Source organism: Coptis chinensis, chromosome 2 (genome assembly GCF_015680905.1).
Source record: "Coptis chinensis isolate HL-2020 chromosome 2, ASM1568090v1, whole genome shotgun sequence".
Classification (NCBI taxonomy): Eukaryota; Viridiplantae; Streptophyta; class Magnoliopsida; order Ranunculales; family Ranunculaceae; genus Coptis; species Coptis chinensis.
Window position 1 is genome coordinate 89,673,209 of NC_141457.1, and position 16,331 is coordinate 89,689,539.

Here is a 16,331-nt window from a genome sequence, read left to right on the forward strand (position 1 = left end):
TGGTTACTGATTTTGATTACTTGGATCATTGGATGTTGCTTGGTCAGACTTGTTGCTGTTGTAATAGAGAAACTGAACACAGGTGTAAAAGCCAATATACCCATTTCTTAGTAATCAGTTGTAAAATTAGGGACAAGAATCGCAAGAAATAGAAAAAGAGAAAAAAAGGGAAATGAATGCTTGTGCTTTAGATTTGTAGCCGTTACTGCAAAAAGCTAGACTAGCCGTTCACCAAACAATTGCGTCTTTTACAAAACATGGATATTGTTCGCCCCCTCTCCCCTAGCCCCTCTCAATAACACACAATCAATTTATTTAAGCTATCCAGTTTTAGAGCATTTTAGGAGAGACTTTTCTTGCATCAAACACCAAACTTCTAACAATTTTGTGTTTTTTCAATTTTAAGAGAATCACATGTTGATGAAAACACCAAAAAAATACCAAACCAAATACCAAATCGGCCAATATTTGGTTTCAACTTTGATGTTGTACCAAATCTCTCACGCGGTTTTTCCAACACTGCATGAACTTGGGCTGCTAAGTGGGCTTCTATGGCGCAATTTTGTCAACACTGTCTGGGCTTCTATATGCTCGGTTTTGCCAACACCGCGTGCGTTTTTTCTAAAAATTATAAACTATGCATAGAAGTTAATAAATTAAGAATTTTGATCCAAAATCTAAGAAATTAAAGAAATTAAGAATTGTGAATCCAAAATCTATGATTATGATCTAATATCCAAAATGATCCAAAACTTATCATGTTACATAAAATTTATTTTGCTCTCTTCTTACGCCCCTTACCACTCGATGTCTCTCCTCTTCTATTTGGATGTTCCGAAACTGCTCCTCTAAGTTCCTAACCTGAGAACCAAGATCTTCTCTCACCGCACGGGTTAACTACCTCGACCAAGTTCCTCATATCCCTAATGTTGTTGCGTGTACACTGAATAATATCATCATATCGCTTTCCGCCTCCTCGTCATAATGACGTTGGAATTGCTGATATGTTTGAGAATATGTATCCTCTCTTTCTTGGCTATAATGATACACGACAGTCCTCATCCCATCAAACATACAAATCTGGTTCTCATATATTTTTCCGGAACCTCACCAAAATCCAAGAAAATACATTGTGAGTACATATTATATATATAATGAATAAGAAAAATAAAATAACTAAACTAACTAAACTCAATAATGAATGGAAATGTAAATAGCCTCCCTATCAATCCAATAACACACATCCCGAAATGAATCTCGAGGTAAACACCTATCCCCGATTTCTACCGAAATTTAGCAGAGTTTCCTTTGTTTGAACATTCAGAAACCCTCCTCGAAATCCTAAACTACAACCTTCCAACAAACATATATATATGTAACCCAACCTTCAAACAACATTATATACATCCACCCAAATATACCGCTTTAAGTCTAATCGCACCTACATCAAATAAATATAAATGTAAGTAAAAAAATCCTAAACTCAACTATGCCCAAAAACATACATAACCAATAAATGTTTAAAACCGTGGTTTCTATAATAGCAAATCATTAACTTACCGTATGGCAATCATCATATTCAACTATTGAGGATTTTCCAATACCTTTTAATAATGCCGCTGTTTGGTTCAATCCATGGAAATGGCCGCCAAAATTTACCTCAACCGCTCGGTAGCCTCCGGAGAGGACTAAACCCCATCCCCACACCTAGGTTCACCATACAACGGACATCGCGATAAAAAATGGTTATCTCCATCTTTCTTTAAAGGTGGCCCACCACCTGCAACAAACTCTTAACTAGCCGCCTAACCCTCAATTCACTAGCGTTTTAGTAAATCCCTGCGATAAACATAAATAATATATATATATACTCATGATTGCAAATACTCTAGTTATATATCTAGTTTTTTTTTAAAACCGTTGATTATATAGCATTTTCCCTTTTCAAATTTATCCTAAAGGTTGAAAAATATGAATATCAACCGATGGTAATCTTCGTTTAAATAACACAACCATCCTGCAATCCAGGATGAAACAACCGGAAAATATTTAATTAAAAATTAATCTTTATATCCTTACCAGACAAGAGACGAAACTTTTCCCCAAAACCAGCTTTTTCACTTTTTAACTCCGTATGGATTTTATAAATATTTCACGGAGCTCACGCCTCATCCCTTCTAGGCCCATTAAACTCTATTTTCTAGTTGCTGAGCCCGACCAATAGGGGCAACAACGGACCCATGGAGGCACAATTCCACCATCTATAATACTTATCAGTAGTCTGCTCAACAACAAAAGAAGACGCATCTGGCCAAGGACCACAACTGCCATGAACTTTATGAACTTGAGTTCCACGACTTCGCATCACTAACATCTGGCATGGGAACACATGGAACTCCATAACGCCCGATTGAATATTTAAAATTTTATCCGTTTTCTCCAACATCCGCCGCCACAAACCCATCATTCAAACCTTCACACCACGTACCACACCCTCGCTCAAATCAAAAATAATTTTGTGATGTGACAACACACAAGCATGCTGCACAACTAGATCGTCAAAGGCAGTAGACAAACGCCAAGGTCTCCACTCAATAGATGACAATGATCTAATATCAATCTGAGTACGAGCCATATAGACATTATTTATAATCGCCCTAACGCTTCACGAGTCAAGTGAGGCCTTGACCAACTAGCAAATTTAGGGCTTAGTATCGAAATCATGTCTATGTTAGGACAAAGACATCGAAAGTACTCATAAAACCAAATCTCTAAAAGTCCTGTGAATCCTGCAATCTGAGGACTTTTACTTCCGAATGTCTGTGAACCGATATCAATATGGCATATACTGAGCTACCAAGGTCATAATATCTCATATTATGCAAATCAGAAACATAAGCATAATATCCAAGTCGTACGGTAGAATGACCATTGGGAAACAGAACATGCCCAATAAAAAACATTAAAAAAGCCCTAACATACACATCAGCACCCTCACTACCAGGTAGAACAGTCAAAGCTAACTCCGCTCATGTATCAGAATGCAAGAGGGTTCCATATATGCAGTCTTAATATGAGATAGTTTAATACCAAAAGAATCATAAGCATCCACATCCAAGTGAGGAAAACTCATAAGTATATTATCCATATTCTCATAATGTGTATTAAAAGGTATCGGTTGGCCTATACCGATACTCAACCCAGAAATCATGGTGAAGTCTAGTGGTGTGAACCTTAACTCTGCTCAAAGAAAATAAAATGTATGAATTGTATTCCACCATCTTTCTACTAAAGTTATGACCACTGCCCAATCAGCATTCTCATAATCAACATCAACCAAAAGACTCAAAGGTGTACACAAAATACTATCTCTAATATGTACAAACTCATCCAAACTCTTAATAACCTTCCACCACTCTAACACCAAGTAAAGCCGATCTAACTCGGTAGTCAATAACATGTTGATATTATGGGAAAAAAATAATGCGTATAAGATAAATAATTAATGCAACTCAACTAATTAATGCATAATATTCAAAATATTTAATCAAAACTAATTAATTACCTGAGTATTAGCCACTGCACTCGACACGTGTTTTGTATCACGTGTAGAAAACACAACTTGCATATCAAGTGCTTCACCGGGATTAAATTGTCAATCGAAGTCGTTCACCTGATACTCAAGTATATACGAATGTCTATTAGTCGGCGCGACATCCTCGGCTTCTTCTCCCCCACCGTCTTGTACTTCATCGGTTCTTCTCCCCCATCACCAATGTCGTTTATATATTGTCAATACACATCGTCATTATCGTCATCACCCTCGGAAGGTTCAAAAATATCCATATAAAATTTCAAGAGTTTAAGTAGGTTTTTGTTTTTTTTTTTTACTAAGGAAAGGGTTTATAATTGAGAGAAAAGTTGAAAGTGATTTAACCACGCAGTTTTGTTCATGTATATATATAAATAACACGCGGTGTTGAGAACAACGCGCGGTTTTTGGAAAACCGCGTGGGATATTTGGCGCGGTTTATCTAAAACCTAAAACCACATCATTTGATGTCGAAAATTTGATATTACTCCTAAAGATGCATGGTTGGTGTTTTTTTTATTTGGTTCAAAATTTTGGTGTTTTTTTTGTTGCTCTCCTAAAGATGGCTTAGGGCAATTCAATTGAGAATTTAGGTTCAATTATGATAAGTACAACAACACTTATTAGTTCTTGTCAAGCATTACTCCTCGCAATGGTTACATTATGGGAAAAAGTTAAAGATGAAATTATCATATAGCAGTGATTAGGTTAATGTAATGTACATCACAAAAAAGTACTTGAGATATTGAATCCATTGCGGAAATGCTGGTGGGTTATGTTTATGAAAGCTCGATTGATAAACAATGTTTACTAAAAACGTTAATGAGGAAACTATACATCTCGAAACCGATCAAGTCGAAATTGAACTCTAACACATACTGCTATTCCATGTTTTTAATTCAATCATTTGTGATTCAATTGGCTTTTTGCTATTTCATTTGTAAACCCTAACAATTTATTGGAACAAAACTAAAGCGGCAATGACCAAACGACAAAATCTACAACTAATCATTTGAAAAGAAAGAGAATAAGGGGATGCATACCTGATATGAGTGCATAACATGAACGTCAACACATGTTTTGGAATACCCAATCCAGCAACAAAATCCTAATAAAATACCCAATCAAGCATACCCCCCAACCAAGCATACCCATTTTTATGCAATTACAAAGCCCACAGTAAGATAAATAATACCTCAGATAATATGGTACACTATCTTGTGTTGTAAATTAGGGATCAATAACATAGTTTGTGTCCTCGAACGATAAACTTTAAGGTTAAAGATGACGTACATGCATAAACCATTCTCATCACAGAAATTACACACACTCATCGTCCGATCATCCCATATAGAACAATAATGTTTCTTTGGGATGACATATATGCAAAGCAACAGACAAAACAGGGAAATAATAATAATAAATAATCAGTTGACTCTTGGCATGGAATCCATTACTTAAATGTGATGGATACATTTTGATTGTTGCGCCTATAAGCAAATTACTTCCATATATAAATGAGAAAACTCTTGTAATAACCTCTTAAGTGGCTCGAACTAATATCTGAAATAGCCAAAATTAATAGACAAATTTATGAACAATTACCCATCTGATTTAAGTAGTAACACCGAAGGCTTCATAAGTGCATTTCCTTAGCAAATGGCTTTAACAACAATTTTCATCAAAATCAACCAGCACACAAAACATCAATTCCAATAAGCTCGGTGCAATTGAATTAATATCCAAAAATTTGAATAAATAACCATTTCACACTGATCAAATCATATAAACACATCAAATCATATAAACAGTCTCATTTAAGTTGCTTAAATTAACCGACTTTCCATTTTGAGAGAGAGAGAGAGCAACAACCGAAAACCACTCTTTCAAAAACTTCAATTCAAAAGTTTGTCAACGGAAGGAAGAAGAAAAAAAATTAATTTGAGTCGTAGACCACCTCAAACTAAAGATTGCATATGATTCCATGAAAAAGAAGGCTGCATAGCACTCGTTACATGAACCATAAAGGAATATAACATAAATCTACCTCATATTTTCTTCATGAGTGCATCTTCTCAAAACAATCGGTGGCAAACAAATTTATAAGAAATAAATTTCTAGCATTCTCTTTATAAATAACAATGTTATAGCAGTAAATAACCAAAAATTAAGTACTAAAAGAAAATAAAGAAATCAGTAGCAAAAAATCAATCAGTCGTCAACAAACCACAACAGTTAGTAGAAAGAAATTGAAACAATAGCATACAATGCAGTAACAAAAAAAATAATGTGTAATTGATTCAAGGAATGCATATCAATTTGATCAATAACATCAGCAGCATCGAGCATCTCGATAAGAGATAGAGAGAGAGAGTGTGATCAACAATGAATAGAGTGTTTTGTTTGTCAGGAATTCTAAAAAAAAAAAACTCTATTAGAGTTTCACCATCAATGAATCTTTATAAATGATTTGAAGAGAATCTCTAGGGTTATTGTTTTTAATTTTAGTCTTTTTTTTTTTTTTTTTTTTTTTTTCTTAAGTCGTAATTAGCTTCTTTTTTTTTTTTTCTTCTGCCGATTCATTGTTTCATTTTTTTTATAGTGGATAAACAAAACAAAAACTCTATTAGAGTTTCTCTTACCATCAATCCCGACACAGGCAGATCCATCTTTATAAATGATTATGAAGAGAATCTCTAGGGTTATTGTTTTTAATTTTAGTCGGGGGTTTTTTTTTTTTTTTTTTTTTTTTTTTTCTTTGGGAATAATCGTGGGTTTTTTAGGCGGGTTAAGTCATAATTAGCTTTGGTTCCTATTTTATCGTAATTATTTATGGACACGTGGACACTTTCAAAACTCTCCCTCAATTGATGAGGGAGAGCTATAATATATATATAAAAAGACTGATAATAATTCCCAAAAAAATGTTCACAAAATCCAATCTATAACACCTCCAAATCTCCAATTACTATACGAAATACTCGCTAGAAAACTTGACTTAATGAAGATTTACATTATTATGGCTTACATTATATACATAACATAGTATCTTTAATCTTATATAATCTAAAATTCGTAATTAGCTAACTCTATCTTCTTCTCTCTCGTTTTTTTTTGAGCGCTAACTCTATCTATTAAGAAGACACATTGTGACGACAAGAAACACTGCTCCTACTGTGCTACAGCTAGCCACCCCGGTATAGATTATAGGCGCCCGATTGGAAAGGCAGGCATGGTCGTTTGGTAGTACACCAATTGGAAGCTGGCAAAAAGCATAATGCTCTCGTGCATTAGCTGATTGTTTTCGCACAAGTCCAATAATTGGTGCCAATTGGCTCGCTAGATCCAGCTCTGTGCTTATAAGCCTATGGGCTATAGCACGTTTATATTCTAAACACTAGTCTACAATTAAAGAAGGACCATCAAGTTAGCCCAGTCCCCTAACTATATTTCAAATCTAGGCGTTAATAGTAAACTAACAAAAGCACATGGCCACTGAAGATGATGAACTTCAAGCATGCTATTTTGTGAAAAAGTCAAGAACAATGGCTAATTTATTTAGAGCATAGACGTATTCCCCATGTCGGCTATATGCCAAAGTTGATTTATTATTTTCTCATATTCCAGTTTCCTCTCTACAAGATCATGAACAGAAGGTAATGGACCAATGGGCAACTGCTGGGGCACGTCCTTGTATAGTTGTACAATGCTCTCGGCGGAGCGGAACAGCAACATATAACTTGTTATGAGGACATCCAGTAAGTTTTTGGCATTAATTGTGACCTCTGAATAGAAACATTAAACTGAAACCTACACAAGTTCACAAGTTCATCAGTTGTGTCTTCCAAATCACCCTTCCCAATTTGCCATGCATTGGCATTCTTCTTTGAGAAACTCCCGCAAGCATTTATATTATTGGATTATTGGCCCGAGGGCTTGGGCTACCGAAATTATTACCAAATGCTTCTCAATTGACACGTGCGCACCAAAGATTGTGCAACTCCACCATAACTTTTTCTTTACAAATAATGTAGGAACTAGGAAAGAAACTGAAGAAAAAGTGAAAGATAACATGCATCCAACTATGCAAAGCCAGCATGCAAACCCTGTAATAAACTAATCATATTTATAAATTTAATTATGGATAATTGTACTTGAATTAGTAAACAGTGGTTAACCCACTATTAAATGATATCTAGTGACTAGCTATGCCTATGGTGTACTCGCAAAACTTCAGGTTCCAAGTTTTCTAACCTTTTTGGGTGGGGGGTCATGATATGATTCTTAAAGTTTTCTTGTGCCTAGCTACTTTTAAAGGACCAATAGCATTACTGTTTGTCCCAATCTCACCTCGAAGTGAGAATAACAGAATGCATGAGTTCATTATTTAACTAACACTTCACATGCAGTCTCACTAAGCAAAATATTCCACTGCTCATATTTAAGAATGAGTCTTGTATTGGGCCACACAAATTGGATTGGACAGCTTCCAACCCAATCCCAAACAAAAGCCCAATACACTCCATCTAAATCGTGAAAACCGGAAAAATCTTTTCAACCAGTATCAAAAACCAACTCAAATCAAAACTTGCGTACCAAACCAAAACTCAATCAAAAATCCAAAAACAAACCAAAATTTTGTGCAAGGATAGTTTCGTTGGTGCAAACAAAGATTTCTTCAGTTTCGAATATCAATTGGTGAGTGAATTTTGTTTAATTTTTTTTTAATTCAACTCTAGTTTTTCAATTTGTGATTTCTATTGTTGAATAATAAATATGGTTGTTATTGTTGAATAATTTGTGGTCATGATATGATTCTTAAAGTTTTCTTGTGCCTAGCTACTTTTAAAGGGCCAATAGCCTTACTGTTTGTCCCAATCTCACCTCGAAGTGAGAATAACATAATGCATGAGTTCATTATTTAACTAACACTTCACATGCAGTCTCACTAAGCAAAATATTCCACTGCTGATATTTAAGAATTAGTCCTATATTGGGCACCACACAAATTGGATTGGACAGCCTCCAGCCCAATACACCCCACCTAAATCGCGAAAACCGGAAAAACATTTTCAACCGGTATCAAAAACCAACTCAAACCAAAACTCGCGTACCAAACCAAAACTCAACCAAAAATCCAAAAACAAACCAAAAATTTGTGTAAGGATAGTTTCGTTGGTGCAAACAAAGATTTCTTCAGTTTTGAATATCAATTGGTGAGTGCATTTTGTTTAATTTTTTTTAATTCAACTCTAGTTTCTCAATTTGTGGTTTCTATTGTTGAATAATAAGTATGGTTGTTATTGTTGAATAATTTGTGGTTTCTATTGTTGATTTTTACCCAATGCAAGTTGTTTGGACTGTTGGTTTCGTATTGTTTGAGAAAACTTGAAATGACCCGATGAGGTCGTTTTGAAGAAGCACCAAACGACCCAGTGAGGTCGTTTGAATGTTTGTTTGTTTGTTTTTTTTTTTTTTTTTTTTTTTAATATTCTAGAATATTCTTTGTATTCTTGATTGTGGAAATGGCCCAAACGACCCAGTGAGGTTGTTTGATTATAATGCTGGAGAGGTTGTTATTGGTCTTGGAAAATTTGTTTTGGTGGAATGGGATAGGCTTTTTAGCCATGCGTGTCTTGAGGATGGGTACTCTATTGTATTGAGAGAATAACAAAGTTATTGCCACACCATTTGATTGACATATTGCACCCATCTGAAGGTATTCTTTAGCTCTTATCCATGGGTTATGGTTTTTGGCCGAAGTTAGCTTCTGACGAATTGCCTAGCCTCTTTGTCGTAAGTGTATATCTGCTTATATCAAAATAAGTTTTACTTACCAAAAGATAAGAAAAATTTGCTTACGATTCACGATTCTTTCACACTATCCATTGGTTATCCTTAAAACTTCTTTAACCATATATGAGTTTACCTTTTGTCAATGATAGTTGCGCATCTCATAGTTAGTCCTCATTGATTGTGTCTAATATTTTCATTTCCTATCTTGTATTGGGTAAACATAGAATCTACAGAGTCTCATTTATGCTTAGTTAAATGTGAAAAGCTAGTCTGGAAGTATTTTGGTTTGATAATTAACCTAGTCTAGAGCTAAGTTTTCTTTGATTATGTTAGCTTGGTTTATTTATGGTTGTACATCTATCTATTATGTATTAATTGTTGTTTCTATCTATTATATGAAAAACAATTTTAGTTCTCATAGTGATTATTGCTTAAATGAGATATTTCCTGTCTTGAGGATTTTATTTGTTTTATAGGTTTCATGTCTTTCATCTTATTATTATTGACAAATATTTTTTTTCATGATTGATTTTTTACATGTTATTTTTGGCTTACTCCCTTATTGAATTAAGGAGCCAATTAAAAACAGGTTATCATTCAAAGGTAGTTCTCCTAGTGCTTGATGTACAAACATACATAGTGAGGGATACACCTCAATTCCTCCATCTTGTTGTTCTCATAGTGCATAAATTCATCCATTATTTATAGTTACTAATACTTGTTTTATTTTTTTTTGTAGCAATGGTTGGGTCCTCGATCAAAGAATGTGAAGAATGTAGCGAAAACTACATTCAAGGGTGTGAAGAAGTTGTTAGGCGGCGGTTCCTCTTGTGATGACGCAGTTGGAAGAAAAAGATAAAAGGCAGAGGGCTTAACGGCATCAGCGCGTAGAGGGGACCACAAAGAAAAAGAGGTTCCTGAAGTTCATTCATCGAGTGAAGATAGTATATATAGTGTAGATAGTGATAACAATGTAGGTTTAGATATAAATATGGACAAAGGGAAGAGTATAGTGGAAGAGGCGAGTGAGGAGAGTGAGGAAGGGGAAGAGGAGGGTGATGAGGGGGAAGAGGAGGAGGAGCAGGATGATGATGTGGAAGAAAATGTGGTAGAAGTCGTACCATAAGTGGAAGAAACACCTCTGGTATTGGATTTTGTGAGAAAATCCAATGATGATTTGGAGTTTAAAAGAGGTGAGTATGGGGGTGGCCCGTATGAGTCAGAGTTGATAACCATGTGGTGCATGTCGCTCGCGATGTTTGGGAGAGAAAAGTAATATTTTGATTTTCTGTAGTACTTTGATTTTCTTTTACAAAATCTTTTGTTTCTGCTCATATATATCTAATGCGTGTTTGGTTGTTTCAGGAGAATCGCGGAGCGTTGAAGTGTGTTTCGCACTTAGCGAAGTTCTGCTAATGGGATTTCATGAATGAATTTAGAAGGTCTCCGAGATTTGCCCACGAGCTAAGAAAGACTGGGTTGTATAATCTCGTGTTAAGTTATCACGAGCATATGGATTCACCATTGGTTTATGCGTTTATGGAAAGATGGCATCCGGAGACCAACACCTTCCATATGCCATTTGGGGAGATGACTGTGACTTTGGACGATGTTGTGCAAATTTGTGGAGTCACAATTAGAGGAAGAGCGATGCAAAGGGACAATGAGTTGAACTTACAACAGTCGATAAATCTCCTACACCGTGCTCTGGGTTTCCCCATTGCTTTGATTAAGGCAGAGATGGAAGCTAACAAGTTCACTTCAAAAGTAAGGCTAGAATTTCTTCAAAAGCATTTTGCTAACAAGGTTCATGATAACCCCATATGTGATGATAACCCCATTGAAGGTAGGAAGGAGAAGGCCTCGAAGTTCGCAGGAAGTCCAACGGGATGTGCTGTTTTTTCTTCGTCAGCTTTTATCCTATTTTTCTTTGGATGTGCTTTTGTTTTATCGACAAGTCCGGGAGATTATTTTTTTAATGAGTGTCTCTATGTTATCCGAGGCGTTGTTAAAATTTAGTGAGATAGGAGAGTGGTGCATGGGGTGCAACAGTTTTGGCATTTTTGTATAGAGGTCTTGGGGCCTCTATGCCACATGTCGCTGTTAAAATTTAGTGAAACCGGCTATATGACTCTTCTACGTAAAACTTTAGTATTTTAGAGATTATTTTTTTTTAATGTTAATTTTATTACTCTCAATCAATATGTTAACTATTTGTATATATATATATATATATATATATATATATATATATATAGGCGGGATCTATGAGCACTTCCCCGTATTTAGACCAATCCCAAACATGGACTATAGCTTGTCTCTCAAAGCCATAGACACCACAATAAGTCGCTTTCTACACTATGACGATACAACGCATGCATTGCAGTATTATCGAGCGATACTTGATGATATGAATTGTTTCAATGTAAGTATTTAAGTTTGTTTATATTATTATTTTTTAGTAATTGATCATTAGAGTTGTTAATGACATTTTGATTTTGTTTAAGGTTGATTGGCATCCCTACAATAATGTCAGAGCTACAAGCCCGATCGATGACATTGTATTTTTTTTAAGGATTGTGATGTTTTTTTAACATTTTCGAGCTTTACGCTGTCACAAGGGTTGTGCATCAGTTGGGTCACATGCAGCTTATACCCGTAGATCCTCCAACACCAAATTGGAGGACAAGAACTATAGCAGGACTCGGGTATGAGGTGAAATGGACCAATATTGGGCCAACTTATTGGGAGTTATGGTAGAATCACGTAATCCAACCCTGCAATCGATGACCTATCTCGTCTTATCCATGAGAGTGTCATCCAAACTACATGACTTGGTATGAGAGGAATTCTCACATTTGATTGGTGAACCCTGAGCGTCTTCCTATTCATTTCTTCCTGGAGACACTTCCTAACTGTTCACCGATTGTGAGTATTGTGATTTTTAATTGAGTTTCTCTAATTGTGATTTTTTGCATTCGATTAGTAACTTATCTTGATTTCCTTTTTTTCGACAGAACAACGTCATCAATGAAACTAGTCGCAAGCTAGAGAGAGGTCTGCAATTGGCTGGAAATAATATTCCAGAGGAAGCAATATTTTCCTTCGAACAGGCGTACAACTTGACTAAGTGCAAGTACAGTGGTGGGAGTTATAATGAATGAATTTGTAATTTGTAAGGAATATATGGATGGATGTTTGATTTTGAATGATGTTTGATTTTGGAATTAATGATGTTTGGAATTTGTTGTTATTGGATTTTGAATGAATGATGGATGTTTGTGTTTGTTGTTAAGTGGAATTTGTTGTTATTTGATGTTAAGTGGAATTTGATGTTTGTGTGGTTGTATGGATATAAAAGTGTTGTAAAAACAAAATAAAATTCTAAATTTTGTTTGTCCAAACGACCCAACCACATCGTTTAGTATAAAGGCCAAACGACCTAACCACATCGTTTGGTATAAAGATCAAACGACCACTTCAGATCGTTTGGCTAAAAAAACAAACAACTTTTCTCAAATGACCAGCTTAGACCGTTTGGCTCAAAGCTCAAACGATCCAGCCACATCGTTTGGTATAAAGGTCAAACGACCAGCTCAGATCGCTTGGCTAAAAAAACAGACAACTTTTTTCAAACGACCAGCTCAGACTGTTTGGCTTAAAGATAAAATGACCAACCCACATCATTTGGTTCAAAGGTAAAACGACTTGACCATGTCGTTTGGGGTAAAATCAAGTAAAATCAAATCAAATTACACTTATTCCAAATTACATCAAAATATCATATTGACAATATACGAACATTATTTCCAAATCACTCGATTGCCGTCCGAATCAACTTAGTCGATCACTCTGTTTCCAAATCAAATCAAATAAAAGCCTTAACATTATTTCCAAATAACATAAAAATCAAATAAAATTACAATTGTTCCAAATTACACCAAAATAACATGTCAAAATGAATTTACAAATTACATCAAAATATCATATCAACAACATACGAACAACATAGTTGATAAGATGTACTGTTGGGTCTTCAACAGGCTCGTCTTCCCATATTAGATTGGAAATGTTCAATGCCACAAATTGCAATTGCCTTGTTGTGAATGTCAAATTCTAACTTCCAGCAATATCATATCGAGCTCTAAGTTATTGGCTCATTACTAGAGGAACCAGACAATCTTCAACAAGTTCAACATTGGCAAAATGATTTCCACCAACATGTGTGTTACCGAATACTTTTTTCACTCTCTCAGGATTTGCTTGAGTTCTCAGTGGCATAATAAAAAAGCACTGACGAGCTCCTAAATGCAGGAGGACAACATTAAATCTTGAAACAAATAGGTATCCAACAAAGGGCATGCTCATCCACTTATTTAAAGGTGCGTAACCTTCTTCATGTAGGATTATTTTCATCACATAAACAACCTCATTTTGAGTGTACAAAGTACAATAAAGGGGGAAGTGGTTAATAAGCCCTTGGTACAAGTCTTTTCTTATCTGTGGCAAGTCTTCTTGACTTCTTCCTAATGTAATGCACAAAGCTCTATAACCGCAGTTGCCATCGCCAACAGGGTCATCAACTCTAACAATGTATTTGTGCATTTTTCAGGAATATCTAACCCGTAATCGTTAGGACCACTCGTATTTCCAAAGTCTAACCCATCTTTCACATTTTGTGGTGTGGCTGTTTTAGGAGAAGCCTTATTTCTTGGTGTGGTTGTTTTTTGAGAAAACTTCTTTCTTAGTGTGATGTGGGTGTTTTGGGTTTGTATTTTTGGAGAAGGTTTCTTTCTTGGTGTGGTGTGGATGTTTTGGGTGGGCGTACTGTTTGGTTGTGATGATATCCACTCCTCATGGTCACGTTGAGAATATTTAAAATGAGATGAATCTCGCTTTGAAGAGTTCTCATCTCAAGTTGGAAGCTTTCTCCTGCAGCTACTTTTCAGTCGACCTTTGGTTTTTGCTTCCTCACGAGGCGGTACTAGCCATGTACTTTATGGTACGGCAATCTCCATAAACTTCCTAATCATAACCCTCTGCTCTTCTTCAGAAACAATTGCAAACCTTTTCATGAACAAGTCGATCGAAGGTGTAACATCGGGACCAACACCCACTGACACATTGGGAGAAGCAAACAATATTTTCCAAAAGGGGTCGATAGCAGTCAAAGGAATGGACCACTCTTACTCTTCAAACTCAATTAATTCATGAACACATGACAATCCATGGCTCGTGCACAAATAACACCAACACCTGATCTCTCCATTTTAACACGCTTTACGTAGGTATCTATTTCTTCATATAGTAAGTCCAAACACTTGCGTGAGACAAGACCTCTGAGTTCATGAAACAAAAGAATCTGGTGGTGGTGATGAGTTACAATCATACTCCTCTCGAAGGTAGCTCTAATCTCAGACATCTGGATCTCTAAAATCGGGTGGATTAAGCTAAACATACTCAAAAAATCATGACAGTTTGCATTTTCTAATACACACTTCACCTGAGCATGAGACCCTTCAACTCTATTGGTCGTTGTACTCCCAAAGTGAATGTGTTGGTTAGTCCAACAACATATGAATCGATCCCTGTGAGAAAACCAAGTCTCTCGCAAATAACTAACACAATTGGAGTACTCAATCCTGTAATATTTTTCCAAAGCATCTCATCTATGCTGGAAAATAATCTCTGTATTCGATTTGACTACAGTGTTCCATGAGAACTGGGCCTTGTCTACACGTTCTGTGGTTGGAAAAATATCGTAACATTTTGAAAGGACGCACGTAGCGATATGCCATCTACATAGATGTTTGTGTGCGTTAGGAAAATCTTTGTCAGCGGCACTCATCAGGGCCAAGTTCCTGTCAGACACGATCACGGATGGACTTATGTTACCAAGCAAGCCACTAAACTGATGTAGGGCCCACTCATAGTCGACTATTGTTTCAGACTAAAGCAGCACCTGACACACGGTGAAAGACTTCCACGTTGAACTCACCCTAACACATTGTACGAAAAGCCACCGATACCTGTTAGTTTTGTAGGTATCGTCTAACATGAAAATTGTTGGAAAAGTCCGAGCCAACTTAACACCTTATGGATGGGCCTATAACAACCCCGTTATCTCCCTCGTATTTTCATCCTCTCAACTCCTCAAAATAATGTTCTTTTGCTAACAACTCACGCGATCTCAGTAATTGTGTGAGACCTTATATCCAAATCTCACCTTCGCCGCGCTTACAGTGTAGACTTGGGATATACTATATATGTTTTCATGATACCTATTCTTGATGGAATCCAGAATTTGTTTAGGCTTTATTCCACACTTACTCATCTATGACAAGTACTCGAACTCTAGAATGGTCAGACGAGTAGCAAATGCATGTCCTTCAAGGGTCTTCACCAATATATGGTTGTGAATATCATTTCTAACTTTTATTTTCCAACTATCGACAATGCCGCGTTGGAAAACATCTTTTAATTTAAATGGACATCTCAATTTCTTGGTTCCCGCCCTTCTCTTATTAGCCCTCCCTTCGTCTTCCTTCTTATGTGACCGATACACACCCGAGCACTCGCAAGCCAAATTCAATCTTGCTACTCGGTTTCCCTTAGCATACTCCGACTTTTCAATAACCACAACCACATTAACTTGTTTTTCTCTAGCGGTTGCCCAACCAATTGCCTCGCTACGTGTATAAAAGACCTAAACACATAAAAAATAACAACTATTATTAATACATTAATAAAATTACATTTAGAAAAAAAAAAATGAAATCAATGCCTACTCCATCATACCTCTTCTTTATTATATCACTTAAAATCGATTGACAATCCACGTTATTCGAGTTTGCAGAGGATCGGTTCTCGGATAGCGACAAAGGATTCTACATATAGAATAAAACAAGAGTCTAAAACAATTTGTGTAATGAGGGATTTCAAA

At 36.0% G+C, this 16,331-nt stretch overlaps 2 long non-coding RNA genes across 2 annotated transcripts; both read left to right on the forward strand.

Annotated features, from left to right (window-relative positions):
* Window positions 1-8,089: 8,089 nt before the first annotated feature.
* On the forward strand, window positions 8,090-11,211 carry LOC147518767 (uncharacterized). Its single transcript, XR_015214123.1, has 3 exons — window positions 8,090-8,290; window positions 10,128-10,660; window positions 10,754-11,211. It is a non-coding gene; the product is annotated as an uncharacterized LOC147518767 (long non-coding RNA).
* A 529-nt stretch (window positions 11,212-11,740) lies between these two features.
* On the forward strand, window positions 11,741-12,728 carry LOC147518768 (uncharacterized). The gene is made up of 3 exons (XR_015214124.1): window positions 11,741-11,813; window positions 11,896-12,316; window positions 12,406-12,728. It is a non-coding gene; the product is annotated as an uncharacterized LOC147518768 (long non-coding RNA).
* The last annotated feature ends 3,603 nt before the right edge of the window (window positions 12,729-16,331 follow it).